Source organism: Ambystoma mexicanum, chromosome 5q, assembly GCF_040938575.1.
Source record: "Ambystoma mexicanum isolate Mex_15411 chromosome 5q, UKY_AmexF1_1, whole genome shotgun sequence".
Lineage (NCBI taxonomy): Eukaryota > Metazoa > Chordata > Amphibia > Caudata > Ambystomatidae > Ambystoma > Ambystoma mexicanum.
In genome coordinates this window covers 1,011,439,264-1,011,457,377 of record NC_090933.1, presented here as the reverse complement: position 1 = coordinate 1,011,457,377, position 18,114 = coordinate 1,011,439,264, and the positions used below count along the sequence as shown (strand labels likewise).

Below are 18,114 nucleotides of genomic sequence, written 5' to 3'. Positions count from 1 at the left end.
GTCGATGGAGTGGTTGACTGTGTCAAATCCAGAGGATAGATCAAGAAGGATCAGGACAGCAGGGGAGTTGGAATCTAGGGATGTGAGCAGTTTTTCACAGGTTTTCTGGAGAGCAGTTGCCATGCCTCTGGATGCTCGGAATCCAGATTGATGCTCGTGGAGACCACCAGTAAGTTTAGTGTGAGTTGAGTTGGGACAGGGCAAACTTCACCAGCAGTTTCCCCAGAAAAGGGGTGGTCGTAGTTGGCTTGAGGGTCTGCTGACAGTTTTTTAAGGAAGGGGTGCACAAGGGAGTGCTTGAGGGAAGAGAGGAAAGAAGCGGTAGCAAAGGAGTTGGTTACAGATCAGCAGGGGCAAGAGAGGTAATGTTGTCCTTGATGGTTCTGGATGAACAAGGGGAAACCTGTTTGGAAGAGACCTTCATGGAGCGGGAAACTCTGGTGACTTCTTCCATTGAGACAAGGTCGAAGGAGGATAAGGAGGACGGAGATGGGTGAGTGGCCAAGGGAGGCAAAGGGGCAAGGGATGGGTTGGGAGAGTGAATGACAAGGCTGTTCAGGATGTCCTGAGTTTAGGTGGGGAACTGAGTGGTGAATACATTGCAGAAAGCCTGAGAAGGAATGGGGGAGGAGGATACTGCGGAAGGGTTATCTAGTTCCCTGCAGATTTTGAAAAGTTCAGCCATGCTGTTGGATGTACCAGATACCAGTGCCTGAATATGGGCCCTTTTCTTGGCACGGTAGAGAGTCTGTCTTTACTTTGGAGGAGGCGGCAGGCCAGTTTGGCCGATGGTGAGCCTGAGGTTTGCCACTTCTGTTACACAGCTCGGCTCTTTCGTTTCAGGGCAGCAAGTTCGGAGTCATACTAAGTGTTGGATTAACAGGTCGGTTTCAAGCAGATCCCCACGACTGGGGCAAGAATGTTAAGGGTGTTGGTGATGGACAGGGCGATGTTGCTGAGACCAGTGTCGGTGGTAGAGTCTGAGTTGGAAAGGCAAGGAGAATAAAGGTGGAAGTGAAGGCAGCAGCTGACACTTGTTTCATCGGGCAGATGTTCATGAACAAGGTTGGCAGGGCTGTTTGAGCAGTGATCACAGGGCCAAGGGGGGCCCAGGTAGGAGGAGAGAAGATAGTAGTCAGACCAAGAGAGAGGGGTGACAATGGGAGATGAGAGAGGGAGGTTGGAGAGGATAAGGGCATCCAGATTGTATCCAGCACAGTGAGTTGGGCCAGAAGGGAAAATGCAGAGGGAAAGAGAGGTGCAGAGGTCAAATAAAATATGGCATGCTGTGTCAGGGGATTCCGATTGGATGTTAAAGACCCCCAGGAGGAGAAGGTTGGATGAGGTTGAAAGTAAGGAGGAACAGAAAACAACCAATTCAGAGAGGAACAGGGAGGTAGCGCCTGAGGCTGGTAAATGGTATCAATGCTCAGGGTGGATGAGGGAGAGATAACCAACTTCTATAACATGTTCTCAAAGAAAGAGTAGAGCTGAGTGAGTAAGATGAAAGAAGGAACCCACTCAGGGAAGATTAAGGCAACCCCACCACCAGCACGGTGAGGTTGAGGCTTGGAAATGATCTTATAGCTGTCAGCTAGGAGGGACTCAAAAGCAGTGACTGAGCTGGCATTGAACCATGTCTCAGTAAGAGAGAGAATGTCGAGGTCAGTGTCTTCAAGAAGGAGGCAGGTGTCAGCAGAGTGTTTGTTAGCTGAGCGGACATTAAGAGTCACCAGGTGGAATTGATCTCTGCCTTTGAAGGTTTTCTGAGGTGGAGTACAGGGGCGTGGTTCTTCAGTCATAATGAGGGGGGCAGAGGAGGAAATGGGGGCAGAGGCAGGAGAAAGAAAAAAGTTAATGAGTCTGGTGTAAGCAGACATGGAAATGATATGTGAATGCAGATAAGCTGCATAGGCATGGGGGCATCAGGAGTGTTGGGGGAACCACCCCAAAGTGTGGCAGTGTTTGGCGGTCCTAGCTGGAGAGGAGAACTTTGACACAGTGGTTTCGGCCACAATCGGTTCCAGAATGGGGGCAATCAAGAGAAACGCTGGTTGATGGGCACTGACTCCAGAATAGGGACAGTTCAGACTCTGTCATCTGGAGTCAGTGGTCCCGATATATACTGACTTGCAGTTAATAATCAGAAGTGGACAAGCGGACGGATACTACTTCGCAAATGGCACAGGTCACCTCTGTACTTGAATCTTGTTTTGGCGTATGTGGCTGGGACTACCCCAATTTGCATGCAAGACAGTTTTTGGGTACGAGGAATAACTGAAATGTGTTGCACCAACATATGCACGCTCACTGTAGGGCTCCATTTTCTTTCATAATGTTTCATTATATGCTAAGAAATGTTTTGTGTCAACTCTGCGAACCTGTAGTACAGAGTACAAAAAGAGGGGGGTTGTAGGTACGAAAGACTGCACCCGTTAGGTAGAATATTTTCTTTGTGTATAATGCACTAATGCTAAGAAAGATCAAACATCTATGCTCCCTAGACCACAGCACATAACTGAATGCGGGTAATACAAACATCCAAATAAAGGAGCTTGTTGTAGGAGCTAAAGCGGTGACTGTGTAAGTAATGAAAGGTCAGTGTTTGATTATTCCTAATGCTTTTTACTCCATGAAGGGGTTTGAACAATCCATAAATACATCAGTGTTGTTAGTAAAGTGTCAAATCCTTATGAGATTAGAGACAGTCATTCACCAATAATTGCAAAACAGAGCACAGTTCAAAACTAAGTCCATTGTGAAAGAGTACATTTTAGAAAGCCAGAGTCAGGTATACACCAGAAATTCAAAACATAGGGCCTCATTACAACCCTGGTGGTAGGGGGTTAACAGGCACAGTAGAGCTGCCAGCCCTGTTAACACCCTGCCGCCCCAATACGAGGTCTGCTTGTAAAACCAGGCATCCTTAGCAGGTCCCACAAGCAGACCAGGATGCTAACAATGGGCCCGTCATTAGCAGGCCCGTTGCTAGCATCATCCCCATTTCCATTTAGCCCTATGGGGCCTGAAATGGGAATGGGAATGTACCGGTCCCTGGTTCCTTGAATGGAGAAATACTGGGCCCTCCAAGGTTGGAATGGCCCGGTATTTCCCCATTCAAGGAACCCAGACCCAGTACCCGGAATGGGGGTAAGCCATGCTTCAAAAAGCGGCATCGTTACCTCCAGGGTCGTAATGAGGCACATAGAGTTGTTCAAATCAAGTGCATTGTGAAAACACGACTTTGTGGCCACGCATTTCACCCCAAGCCTATGTCATAAAAAGGCCCTGATTATTCAGCACATGTAACATATCACTGTGATAAGAAATAAATCACGCTTTCCATGTTGAATGGCGCACTAACCATTGCTGCAGCCAAAAGAAATCCACCTGGGGACAAAGTCATTCGAAATCAAAGGTGAACAAAAGACAAATTAGAATATGCAGATGATGATCATCATGGGTCAAAACCCACAAGTTCTATTCATGCAAGCAAAGGTGAGTCCCGCAGTAGCACATCCAAAGTCCTCTATGTCAAGCCGAACATCACTCAAATAAACATAGTCAATTGTTGTATGTAAATTATGGTTTATAGAATGAGAATTCCTTCATTCTCGGGTGCAGCAACCTCCTTGCCTCAACGAGGTTGCTGTCCTTAAGGAAAGATCTTCCCACCAATCCACTGAAACCTGTCCTCTGTATGAGTCTCTTCACCTTAATAAATATATAAATACATATATACTTAAAACAGTGATGCTTGCAACTTGAAGACATGTTATAGTCATTGCTTTGATGATCCATGTTATGGTAGCAGGGGGGTTTATGATTACATCAAAATAACCACTTAGATTGAGATTAAGAGCACTTTTTACTAATGCTTGCATCAACTCATTTCAAAAAGACTGGGGAGATCGATTTGTTCGTAATTGGGAATTAAACAACTTCACCTGCACAATCCTACCTTTGATCTATTTATCCCAGTCCAGTAGCACACTAACTTGCACTGCAGAAAATAGCATTGAACTACATTGTTCTTCACTACTGATGAGTGTGTTTGCAACATGTGAACAGTGCTACCCTTCAGGCATCCTTATTCTGAGTCTTCATGTGTTCTATTACTTATTGTATATCTGATTTATTTATCTATTTATTTTGCAATTTATTTAGCACACCAAGCCCGAAGGCATCTAGATGCTGTTCTTGACAGTAAAAGATGGTGATGTTACAGATTCAATTATGGCGTAAGCAGGGTTACACAGTTAAGCAAGTTACATGGTTACGGGTAGCTGGGATAATGTTACAGATTCAATAGTGGGGTTTACAAGGTTTCAAAGTTACATAGGATACATAGTTACATAGTTGCAAAAGTGGGAGACAACAAGTGCAGTAGTTGTTAGGTTACTTAAGCTTACTAAGTTATGGAGTTGTAGGGTGAAAAAGACAACAGATACAATATTTGATTAGTTGCTAATGTAAGGTGGTGCTCAAGAGATTGTGACTAACGTGAGGAGTGAGTTTATGCAGTTATTTTTGTAACTCCTGTGTAAATAGCCACCTTTAAGGTGTTTTGAGAAGGTCCAGTAAGAGGATTCCCATTTTAGCGTTGCTGGTAAATTGTTCCATAGTTTGGCAACTACCACTGGGAAGCTACAGCCACCAGCTTTCTGCAGCTTGAAACTAAGGGTGGTGAGGCAATGCTCATAGGCTAACCATGTGGGTCTGTTGGAGTGCTTGGGAGTGCGTTTGTCTATGAGGTATTTGGGGGCTTGCTTATGTAGGCATTTGTGGGTTAGTGAGAGTGTCTGGTCGATGAGATTTGGATCATTTTTGGAATGTTGAGAGCTGCTCTCAAGGCATTATTTTGGATAACCTGCAATTTTTAATGTTCTGGGTCTTAGTGCCCACATAAAGGGCATTGCAGTAATCCAGTCTAGACAGAATAAGAGCTCTTGCAAGGGTGATGCAGCATTCGGTAGAGAGGAAGGGCCTGCAGGCAATGATAAGGTTGGAGGTGTATGCTGCAGCCAAGGCTGAGGTGTTAACTTGTCGCGTTAGGGTTCGGGTAGAGTCAAGGTAAAAACCTAGGGTTTTTGCTTCCTTCAAGACTCTGATGATATTGCCGTCAATGTTGAAGGATTCAAATGATTTAGAGAGTTTGTTGAGACAGGGTTCGGGAGCCAGTGAGGAGAAGTTCAGGTTTATCATCATTCATGCACAACCTCGTGCTGAGACATCCATACTTAGATGGTTTGATAAATGGTGTTGAGTGAGATGGTGTCAGTGTCGTAGGAACCAGAGATAGGTATGATGATTTGGGTGTCATCTGCATAATTCATGTAGGTGACATCCAAATCATCAAGCCGGTCAAATAGAGGCTTCTTAAAGATGTTGTAAAGTGTAGGTGATACACAGGAGCCTTGAGGTACGCTATATCTGATTTATGGTTGTACGTATTCAATGACCTCTTTGTAATGGCTAGATGGCATGGGTTCTTAGCATGTCGAGGCTTAGTTTATGCCCATATATTATTTACCAAGTATTGTCTGTGTGAATTGACTACTAAACTAATTGTTCTGTCCCTGAAAGTATGGAGCTATTTAAGACATGGCACCTTCAAATATAAAATGCTATTGGTAGCACATGGCAGGCACACAAACGCATAGGGAATCAAAATTCAAAGAAGACATTGGCATTTACGAGAAGTTGAAAATTGCTTTCTTTTAGAATCACCACAAGCAACCCATCAGCTAGAAATGTAACAGTACAACACATCTTAATGTTCCTTGATTAGCACCATTGACTGTCCAGTTGTGCATTCTCATACCAACATCCATTACCCATAAAAGAGCCAGAATGTGAAATACCAGGCACACACATATGTCTGACCTTGGATTGATACATGGTTAATTGAGAAAATGTATGATGCCAGAGTCCCAAGATAATTCTTGTCTTGACGCCACCTTTGTATTTCTGTAAATGGGGATTCGTCATTTGCAATGTTCTTATCAATTTGTTTTTAGTTTTATTTTCAATTTTCAATACATGTCATGAAGATAAACAAAACTGTTCATTTCCCCACATAACTGGTTTCCATCTCTTCCCTCCTAGTAACATCTGCTAACCAGTAAACACCTTATAAACCCTGGTAATAGTTCTCTGCAGATGAGTTAAGGCTAGCTTATTGGGTAGTGAATACATTAGTTAATACATCTTAATAACTATCCACTGTTTAGTAAACCTAACATTGTCTTATTCAAACATTTTACAAAGTCCAAGATCAACCCCCATATTGCACAATGTGCATATATTTATTTGAAAGACCTTCAGATTCTCCAAAACAGAACTTTGTTGCAATCTGGGGTAAGATGCTATTAACAAATGCCTTTGAAGAACTGCTCAACAAATTGGGAACTATTAGATATTCCTCTTTCCCTAAATTTCTTTTTAGTAAGCCTTATGTCAGTGTACATGTCTAGGGAATAGGGGAAAGGGCTTTCCAAAATGTGCAGTTAGGCATTTGTATATACTTGAAATGAGACATGATGTGGACTTTGCGTTAAATACCATCTTCTCAAAGTGTGTGTGATCTTGTGTTGCCCCTCTCCTTTGTTCTTATGCCGTGGAACCCAATGACATAATAACTGATAGTATAAGATATATTCCTGCACACACTGGTCAAGAGATAATTGGTATATATCAAATAATCTGACATTCTCATTACAATGAATTGGAGATGAACTCACATCCTCCGTTTAGCCATTTTCAGTTGGAGTTTTCATACACTAGGGTATATTCAGATGTGTATTGAATGTGATTGGTATAGATTGAGAAGGTTGTGAAAATATAAATTTTTATTGTCACAATTGTGCCCATCCAGGAGATAAAGGGGGTCATTTAAAAAATAAATTGTAAGCTGCATTCACGTAACCACACATGTGTGCACCTACGTGCTGTGAGGTCCTCTGCATGCATTATTAGAAACCCTTGAAGTGGAGAGTAAACATGAAAGGTAAAACGAGTTAAGATTTCCTTGACGCTTCATGTTTCCATTGTTAGAGAAATAAAATACTGCCTGCAAATACACTTTTCAGGACGTGTTTTTATAAACGATTACAGTGGAATACACCTGGGGTACATTAGCTGTAGAGCAAGGCATAGTCCATTGGAATCTTTGGTTTTATGCCTACATAAAAATCATCATGCCCCAGTGTCATATGTATTGAGTTTGACACTGGGGCAGAATCAGTATTAGTGTGCCTATGAAGGTGTTGTATTGGCAATGCACTTGCTGTGTCTATGAATATCTGATGGATCTTTGAATGGGTCTTGTGGACTTGAGAGAACCCAATTGTAATCGTACCCTCTCCACCTAGTGAAGTTTTCTTCAAGCATCATTTTGAGAGAAATTGTAAGGTATTTTTGGATGATTGCTTGTGGTGCTTGGATGCTCCCTTTATAATATCCCAGATTGATTCATTGTGATATTGAAATCGCCAGCTATAATTAGGTACCCTTTTGTTCTGTACACATTTCAAGAATGGACTTTTGGCTGTTGGTGTGTCAGCAATGGTGTCCACTCATATCATTGCAGGAACAAAAATAAATCGCCCTCCTTTAGCTATTTTTTATAATGTTTATTTAGAGAAAAACTTTCCTAAAACACTGCAGCTGGTCATAAAAAAACACAATTACAGTCAAATAATCATCATGAGTTATCTACATAGGATGCATGTATTAATAATCAGAAGAAATGTACAACAAAAATGTAATGCATCTGTCCATACCCTGGCAAGAAAACCTGTTATACAAATATACATGTTTGTCCGTGAGTGGCTTTAAACAGGTTCTAACATTAAAGAGTGCAAATAAAGGGACAGACTATGATTGACGAATATTCTGCATTTGGGAATACCAGAACAAGCAGTGAAACATGTCCTTGGGTGAGGTCTTGCACGTAAGGCATCTTTTGGTGTTGGTTGTATACCAGTTACATGTGAAACTCATTTGGGGTAGGATTCTGTAGCATCTATCTAACTGCATCTCTTGAATGTGAAGATTGCATTATGGAATGTAGAACCTGGAGATCAGGAGATTCCAGGTAAGACCATTGCTGGAAACATGGGATGGGAGCCTTACCTGAAAGGATGTTACTGAACAGCTCTCTTAAGTGACCTTTCTACTTTACCCTGTAACTAATAAAATAGGCAGCCCTTATCTGCATTTACTTGGCTCCAGAGTGCTTCCTGCTTCCGTGGTGACTTAACTGATACTGGCAGGATAATACAGGTTCTTAAAAGCAACATGGTATAAATAATCATCTCTAATGGCACCATACACCCTGTAAAGTACTTTTCAAAGCCCAAATGAATACATTTTTGACATCATAAATTGGATGCCAAGTTGTTTCTCATATGTTTTATTCATTAGGTCTCCTAAAGTCCAATCCACATAGTCATTTCTCACAGGGTTGGTAACAGAGTCTTTGACTGTCTTGAGCTTGTCCATTAGATGTCCTTATCATTCTTAGGGTATTTTTTTTACATGACACCATCTATCCTGGCACCCTTGTACAGAGTCGACTCTTCATTAGACCAAAATTACAATCAGAAGGGTGGCGGTTTAATCCAAATGGCATAGTTAACTCCCAAGACACCGAATTCAAGTTTAAGAGTCATGGTTGGGGTTCACTGTGATAAGGTAAGACACTTCTTAAAAATGTATTTTCAGTGATAACTAGGTTGACGATACCCAAATGTCCCCACAGTTCTACCCCATATAAGGCAGCAGGTTTGACCCGTGACCTGTAAAAGCTGAGCGCGACTCCTGAGCATCGCTTTAATATGAGGTTGTATTTGGCTAACTGGTGGCTCCATGTTCCTCTATTTTTAAAGTGCACCCCAGTTTATCACAGCGTGTCACTTGCTCTAGCATTTCATCATTTAATTTGAGATTGATATATGGTGGCACTTTCCAATTGCAAGTCATAACCTTGGATTATGTTTACTTATTATCAGCTCTTTGTATATACACAGTTCATAAAATATGTTAAGTTATTTTCTTAAGACAAAAGGTGCCGTTCATAGGAGAACAGCAGCATCAGCAAAAAGGAGGATGCTTTACTTTTAACTGTTTATAATTAACTGTTTATAAAGTCTATAAATTGTTTATAATTAACTGTTTATAAAGAGGATGCCTACTGAAGATTTCGACAATGTTACAACAATGTTGTTAATAAAAAGGGAAACTAATAAGGACATGGTGCAGACTTTTCTCACCTACAGCCAAAGTATTTGTTGTTTTTGCCCAGCTGGCCCTCATCGTACGAATGCCTCATTCTCTGTGTAGAGGGACTTAATAGCATGTAAGTGTTACAGCAGGATACCCTGACATGCTAAAGATATTCACAATCTATCCCACTTAACATTGTTGAACACTGCTTGGTGGTCAACAAACAGTAGAGGGAAACATGTTTTTGCATGACATATTTTTGGATAACTAGGCTCATCTGAAGGATTGTTCAATGTGTCTGATTCCTTCAAAAAAATCCGAAGTGCATGGCATAGGACACTATTTTCAGTAGCCCACTGACTTAGCCTCTATTTTCAAGAATTTTTTAATATGTTTTGCTAAGCACTCAAGAAGGGATATGGGGTGGTAATTGACCTGGTCATTTTGATCACCCTTTTAAAAACTGGTATAATGTCAACATCGCTCCAAGATGTTGATGGATTTGCTTTAGCTGCAGTAGATTTGAAAATAACCATCAAAATTGCAATCCAAATTATGAGTACTTTTTAAACTACATCAATCGATCGGCTCAGCACGTTGCTGGACTCTGTGAATTTAGAGCTAATTCATCTTCTTCTGATGAGAACAACAAATGGTTAGATTGATTAAGTTCTGTCTATATCATTACTAGATGAACATGTGCTCTAAAATGTTTTAAAATGTTCCTACCAGCCATTTTCTGGAAGCAACGATACGAGGTTCAATTAAATATTAGCACTCCCATGAGTAACTCTTTTCCATAAACCTAATTAGTTATGTTCATTAACCTCCTGTTTGAGTTCATTCCATTCCTGGCTAATAGCTTCCTTCTGTTTCGTTGCAATCATATCTTATGTCTTTAACCAGGTGTCAATGTGCCTGTCTATTCAAGTTTAGGGTAGAAAGGAGTTCTGACTTTGCTTTCCTGCAGTCAATTTCATACCAAGTCCGAACTGAATTAGATTTAGATGACAAAAAATCGAGCAAGGGTGGGTGATAGCCAGATTAATACTTTCTGCTAGTTTCTCATAGAAGGTTGCCCTGTCCATACTGCTAGTTGAATCATTGAACAAAACCTCACCCAACAGTAGACCTATTGTACCATATATCTAAGTGGACAAACGTTCTGAGTTTGAAGGTGACCATCTCAATTTACGTTGATAATTTGAGGAATGGATATCTTTCCTGGGGCCCTATGGCAGCAATTATGGATGCTAATATTCAATATCATAACTATTGGATAATGATCACTTTTGTCCCTTAGAAAGGCCTCATTACAAGGTCGGTGGTAAAACCTGCTGATAGGAGATGGGCTACCGCCGACCCCATAAGATTTTTTGTGCTGCCTGATTGTCCAGTGCTACCGGCATATCATGCATACAGTGCCAGTGCTTCAGTGAAAACTCTGCCGGTTGGAGCCTGAACTCCCAGCAGGTCAGGCCTGCTGGGAGATTGGTGGTCCCTACCGGCAGACTCATAGTTTGGCAGTCTGGAAAGGGTGCTGGTACGTTGCTACCAGCACCCTTATTTTCAGACCGCCAAAGTTGTAATGAGTCCCACAGAGTCTCACAGTGTCTCTTCAATAGGCCCCAACTTGCCATGTCTATCAAACAAAAGACAAGGGGCCTCATTACACGGAAGGCGGTAATGGTTAACGGCCACCGTTAATGGTAACGGTGACCGTTAACCATTACCGCCTTACTACGAGGTCCCTTAGCGGGTTGGTGCTTTAACACCTGCTTTTTGCAGGCGTTAAAAACCAACCCGCTAAGGGACCTCGGAGCTAATTACGGCACCGCAAAATTGCGGTGCCGTAATTAGCGCCTTCCCCATTCCCATAGAGCCCTATGGGGCAGAAATGGGAATGGGGAAGGGCAATGGCGGAAGGGGGATTTACCGCCCTTCCAACCTTGGAATGGGGAGGTAAATCCCCTTTCCGCCAAGGCGGTGCCGGTATTTTACCGGCATGAGCCATGGCGCTAGTAGCGCCATGGCTCACCGCCTTCCGTGTAATGAGGCCCAATGTGTCTAGTAATGTTACAAGATCTGAATGTCAGGGAGGCAGGTATGTCCGTGTGGGCTACAGCAACTAAAACCTTTTTCCGTAAGCAGTGTCCCTAAATTAGTGGCATAACCATGGTGTGTCATGGGATGGCTAGCAAGGACTCAGTCAACCCCTCATAACCTTTAATGGCCATTTTACACACATTCATACCAGCACCGTCTAACTTTCCCAGAATGTGCACCCTCGGAGGACTTTCAACAAACAGCCCCCTGGGACCATTCCACTGGTGAAAGGCACTATACAAATGAAAAAAACTAAATTAAATTAAATAGCTGAAATTTCAAATTTAGGAATTTCCCAACAGGGTGTATTCTTCAATTAAAACACCCTTAGGGCAGTTTAAGGGTTTGACCTGTGCATTAAAGTTGCCAAGAAGAATCCCTTCCTGGGGGCTTTAACTAATTTTGCATTCTTGGAGAAGAAATGACAGTTTCATCTGAACAGCATACCCACCCATCTTTTCTTTTGTCTGGCTGCTAGTAGAATTGTATATGGTAGTAGTTATAGATTAGTTTACAAATAATGTGTTGTAGGAGATGTGTCCCTTGAAGAGAGATTATGTATGCTTGTGATTCACAAAGCATATGGTGAGGTCACGCTCTATTTGTTGGTGGGTTTAGCCATTTAACATTGATTGCAATTAGCTTCAATCTTGTATTTGTTGTAAACATTTAAGGAGCTATGGTCAGGAATGGACTAGGGCTTATAAGATAACTAGGTCCCAGTTTAATGGATATGTCCATCTTGCTTCCTTCTTAACCCAATAACATGAATGCAATGCAAACAGTTTGAATGGTCACACTGACAAGTATCCCGAGGATGGTGTAGCCTCTCCAGGTCTACCTCCAGTTTTAGAATAGAAAGACTTGGGGTGACAAGATTTAAACTCCTTTGGGGAATTATCATCCAAATCTCCCATGACCTGCCCTGATACAACAGCTTTCCCAGGTCATAATTTGCTGTTGAACCAGTTACACAGTCTGAGCCCCAGATAGCCTAAACAACATAAGATCACAACCTTTCTTAACTTTTCTTACATGGTAGAAATATCTAGAAAAGGTAACTATAGTTTCCTGTTGTGTCAATTATGATGTAGAGGGTTGTCCCTCATTGGCCGCGTCAATGGCTCAGTATTGTCTTCCAGCTGGACTCATGATTGTCTCTCCCCTTTGCGGTATGACATTTTAAGCCAACATTTGCTAGTGTTTCATCCTGGGTTGTTCAACAGACCTGATTCCCGTTCCATGAGAAAAGAAAAATACAATTGTGAATTTCAATTGATATTTAATCTACATTTTCCTCAATTGGTCAGTTACTGGATTACACATGAGCCTCTTAAACAGCCTAAATGTTCCTATATATTGAAAAAATACGTAAAAATTGTCCTTGGCAAGAAATTGTTCTGAATTTAGGCTCTAAGCAGATTTACCTATGTAATGTATGCATGACATTAAATTATGATGTATTTTGGCATGTCATAGGGGCCTCTACATGAGAAACAAACACTCATTGGATTTGGTCAAGGAATAGATTTTCTTAAAAAATATGTGTGAGGATAGATTTCAATATGTCCAACAACCTCATTTTTAAGTGATTACCCTCTGTCCACTCGATCAGGCTCAGGCATCTAAGGTCATTTTTGGGATCTCATCTATTGGATAGTAGTGCACCAATTGCTTCTTTTGTTTCATTAAGGTGAGAGTCTGCATTGGTCAGATTGACCTTCAGCCCTGCATTCACTGCCTCATTGTTTTTCACATGTTCTCCCAGCTGTACTAAATCCTGCTTTAAGTTTGTCATTGCAATATAAGGTTCTGCCTTAGCTTTTATAATTTCTTCCTTAACCATCTTTGCAATATCTTCTTTCACCGTGGACAGATAATCTAACCAATCTTTTTTCATGACTGGGTTATAGGTGATGTTAGGGATCTGTTGAACAGCTTGCACTTCAGTAGTTTTATAACCTCTTGAGTCTTTTATTGTGCTGGGTTTTTATCTTGGATAGGGGCCAAAGAGGAATTATGTATTTGCCTTTACACACTAGCTTACAAGTCGACACCTGCATAGATTGTTTTAATTATGGTGGACTTGCCTGAGGTGGACTTGCCTGATTCTCCTTTTGGAGCTTAATGATTTCTTTAGATTCCCTTGTGTTTGGCATATCCTTGCATGGTTAAGTCAGATAGACATTTTAGTGATCCTCTATTCTAGAAATCAGAAGTCTTTATATTGGAATAATTAATGTTGTGTGATTGATTATATTGGACAGAATGGGCAACCTTTTACATTTGGCAGCAAGGAGTTAGGTTGACTTGATGGTTAAGGCGTACCATCATAACCAACTGATTTGCCTCAGATTTACTCACACATTCCACCTCTACATAGTGAGGTCAAATGTCTTAGTCTCACTCTAGAGTATCTTAACACCAGGTGTACCTTCTTTTAGATTGGAGCACACATCTGTGCATTTGTTCCTTTTCATAGGGTTTATGTGATGTTTTTTTAGGCTTAACATCAGAATTGTGTAAGGGGATGTTTCTGTTTTTGTCAGACTAATCAATATAAGACTCTTCCGGTGGAGAGAGGTGACTTTTGAGCTGCTTCTTGTTCCTTTCATCTTAAACTGGGAGAGCTTTGTTTATTGTACCTCCAAGAGAAGGTATTTCATTTCTTAACGAGAGCTTCTTGTATACAATGTCCATGTGATGTTGCAACATTAAATCTCACAGGACCTTAGGTCCTGTTTATGGTTTGCTGGTGAGAAAATGAATTCAAAGCCGTGTAGTTAACCACTTTTGTTAGTGGCATGGTCTTGGAGATTTTCACAAAGTAAGCCATTGAAATGTAAAGTATTACACATTGTATGAAGGAGATACATTTCTTTGTATTTGGGGGACAGAGATTCTTCAAATCAGGATGCCCCACTACCAATGTTTTCCTTCATGTTAATTCCACCGGTAAATAGTTACCTCTCAATTATGTATGTGGGTATGAGTATGAAAGCTTCACCCTGCCCTTTCGTAGATCCTTCTGGAAATGTCTCCACCTGGCATTTGGTGATTTCAACATTTGAATACATTTCAGGCCCCCCTTGTTACCTAGACAATCTAATTGCTGCTCCTTCTGTATGTCGATAACCCTCTCTTAATGAAGGTTGTGGCCTGTTCACTGATGGAAAAAGTGGCTAAATTGGTGTGTCCACACCACAAGACTCAGACACCACACTCATCACTTGAGGGTGCTAGCACCCTTGCTACTCACCACCAGCCTCACTAACAGCTGAGATTGAGTTTAGGGAATACTCTCCTATTTGTGTTTTGCTCAAGGTCAACCCACTAATTTTGCGGAGTGTAGCAGTGCAGCTACTTTGTTTTTTCTCTGTGGTCTTGAGCAGTGTGACCCCACTCCACAAATGTTCAGAGTCACCATCTTTGGAGCACTGCCATCTCATGCTTAAATGTTCTGCCACTTTCTCATATAAACCACTGTGTCTGGACTTACCCCCACTGCCAGCAGTGATTGCTGCCTTCATCTTACCCTGAAGTCTTTAATTGATCAGTAATGGGTCAATCATTGAACTTCATGCAATGAATGGAGAGTTTCTTGGTTTGTGGCCTCGGATGATCAGTGTAAATGTCTATTTAGAATAGTTTAGCATTACCAGGTTATTAATAACCTTTATCAAAGCATTGAAACTCCCCTGGCCTAGTTTGCCAATTCCCTCAATTTATGTTTAAAATAGCATGTGCAAGATTGCTTCATCTCCTTTGGTTTAGGGGTTCCGGCCTGGTGGCTATGGTTATGTTATATTTTTGCATATTAGAGTCTGGTAAATTGGTATTCTTTCAAAGGAATTGCAACATAATGAATAATTAAGCAAGTATTATCTTCACAGACACACAAAGACATTTCAACTGAAACATCACTTATTACAATTCAGAAAAGGATCACCACTAAATAGGCTGTTAGTTTGTACAAAGAAAATAGCATATATATTGTCAAGGAGAAACAGTTGGGTTCCTGAATGTATACTACTTTTTCCTCACAAAGTTGGTAAATAATTAGCAAACTATGCAGATAGCTCCAATAGTGAGACAGAAATCCACTGTAGGTTACTTGACACATGTTTTCTAACCTGCTCAATGTCTTGTATTGGAGGTAGAGATCATTGGCAATTCCAATTATAGTACTTTGGACGTCTACATATATTAGAAGCATCACTACTTACTATATGTGGCAAATGAAGTAAAGCAAACTATTTTAAATATCACTGTTATTCTTTATACTTAGAATAGCTTTGGCAATGCATCCAGCCCCCTCCTCTTCCGTAGTATCAGTGTTCCCTTGCCTACATGGTAAGGTTTATACACCTATGTGTCTGTTACACTTCCTGCTTGTGCACACTGCTGAAATAAAAGCAACAAGTGCAAAGGGGGGCATGATTCTCACTTCCCTCGATGCCACTCAATGGCCATTGACCCTTACATGCAGGACACATGATGATCCTAAGGTGTGCACTCCCACATGCAGTGAAGGCTTTTAAAACAGGTCACATCCTCCAAACCAGCGTTTGTCTTAGTCTATGGCCTAGGCACAGATAGACACATTGAACACAGTATGAAAGTGATACATTATTTAGTTGTATTACGTGCACTTCCATCTATGGGACAGACAGATTCAAAGATATGGGTATTCCAAAGGCCATCTTTCTTTTGCATTTTGCATCCTCTAATGTGTACACTATGGCTTCCAGCCAAGTAATTGACATGTCTGTAAATAAATGCATGTTCATTGTTTTAAATTATGCTTAAATATATTGATCTGTCATGGTTTTTGCTCACTTCAATTAGTTTGAATTTGACCATTTACTGAACAATAATATATGTTTAAAAATGTGTTTCTAAACAGTACCACTGTGTTATCACATTTAAAAAAAAACAGTAGTAGTGCTGTGCCAAACAAAATAACTTTGTGAAACTCGATTTAAAAAGTAATTAATAATTTATCCCATTAGGCGTGTCTCTTGGACAGTTGTTCATTAATTTGCTTTTTCATAGACATTGCCTTCATCTTCTTTGTATATTGTTCCTTTACGCAGAACTTGCTACTGTTACTTTGGTAGTGTGAATGGGAGGTTATTACATACCAGATTCTCTGTAGAACTTTTAACAAAACATTATTTTTAGTTTACCACAAAATGCACTGAACTCCAGTTTGTAATACCATAACAATATTTACACATTTTTAACAGTCAGATATAATTTTCAGATAACAACAAAAAAAGTTTGAATGCAATTCAATCATTGTGGAAATACTTTGAACAGAGATTATTCTAAACAGAAATGTTTTTAATGTTAATTATTGTACTGTTTTTTTAAGATTCAATTTTCACATTAAAACACATACCAATTACAGTGTATTAATGTTTGATAACTGTTAACATAATTCCCTCATGTTTTCCAAAGCCTTGATGATAAGTGTTACATAAAAATAATTGAATTGTTGACTTTAAAAGAAAACATTATATGTTCCTTCCGATTCTAGCATTAAAATATTCTAAAGAACCTACACCTATACTTAACGAAAAATCCAAAACGAATAAAAAATAAACAGCAAATGTTTATATATAAATTGAATACGGTTTAGAAATGTGAAACAAAAATTGCAAAGTTATTACAATGCAAACATTGAAACACACATAAACTAACAACTATAACTTTCTCAGCTAACTTCCATTTTGTAAATGAGAGCTAATATTGTATTCACTAATATGTATATTTTTAATACAATATTGTGTAATATCTTAACAATTCTTTATCCTTTACTGATTGTGTTGCAATAGGATATGGAGCTTATGACACATTTTCCTAATTACGGCCTACTGAAATTTATGGCATTTCGAAAAAAAAATATAAACATGTTCATATGTATTGGTAATGGTTTAAGAATTGGTGTTCAGAATCCGTATAGAATACAAACTATAAATGCTATTCTCTTAGCTATGGTGCATTACAAATGCTATGCTCTTACATCGATACTGGGCCTGGTTTAAAAAGCATTTTTGAATGGGACGTTCTTATTCACCAATGCTTTTGTAAATCAGTCCCACATATTCCATAAACATAGATTGGAAAGTAGGGCATCTGGTATGTGTCCTTTAGTAAAAGCTTATGTTGTTTTTTTTCAATGTACATCTACTGTGCATATAACACCTTCCATTAAAGGATCACAGCATGATGCAAATATTTGCAATTTCTAAAGCTGTGCTTTTTATGGTCAATAATCTGTTGCACATTTACTTTTCCCATAATAGAAATACTCCTAATGAATGGCATATGTGTTCCATGAACTTCTAGTCAATCCTTGAAGAAAATACTAAGGCATGCTTGTAAATGAGTATATTTCCTCAATCTAAATGTGTTTATGATCTATACAATTAATAGTCTTAAAATACTCAACTTCAAATGTCCATTAAGTGTTTTGCATTAATATAGTCACAATAATGATGATGAATTCAGTTACTCTATAGCCAACACATTAACACTTGTGTTTTAACAGGACAACATGACCTAATACATTTATTTTATCCTGTCAAGGCTCTCTGTGTTAACCACTGCTGTCAATTGATTACAATATGTTTTTGTAATAGTTGATTGCTTTGCTCAGTCGTTTATTCCTTTGTAAAATAGATTGTACTTCCAACATAATATTAATTTGTGTTTGCTATACTTTCAAAATTGTGAGTTTTCTATTGACATTGCATTAAAGAACTGCATGTTGAT

At 40.0% G+C, this 18,114-nt stretch overlaps 1 protein-coding gene across 5 annotated transcripts in view; it reads left to right on the top strand.

Annotated features, from left to right (window-relative positions):
* CSMD3 (CUB and Sushi multiple domains 3) overlaps positions 1 to 18,114 on the top strand; it is a 3,270,409-nt gene that overhangs the window by 2,287,679 nt on the left and 964,616 nt on the right. The gene's annotated exons all lie outside the window — the stretch shown is intronic.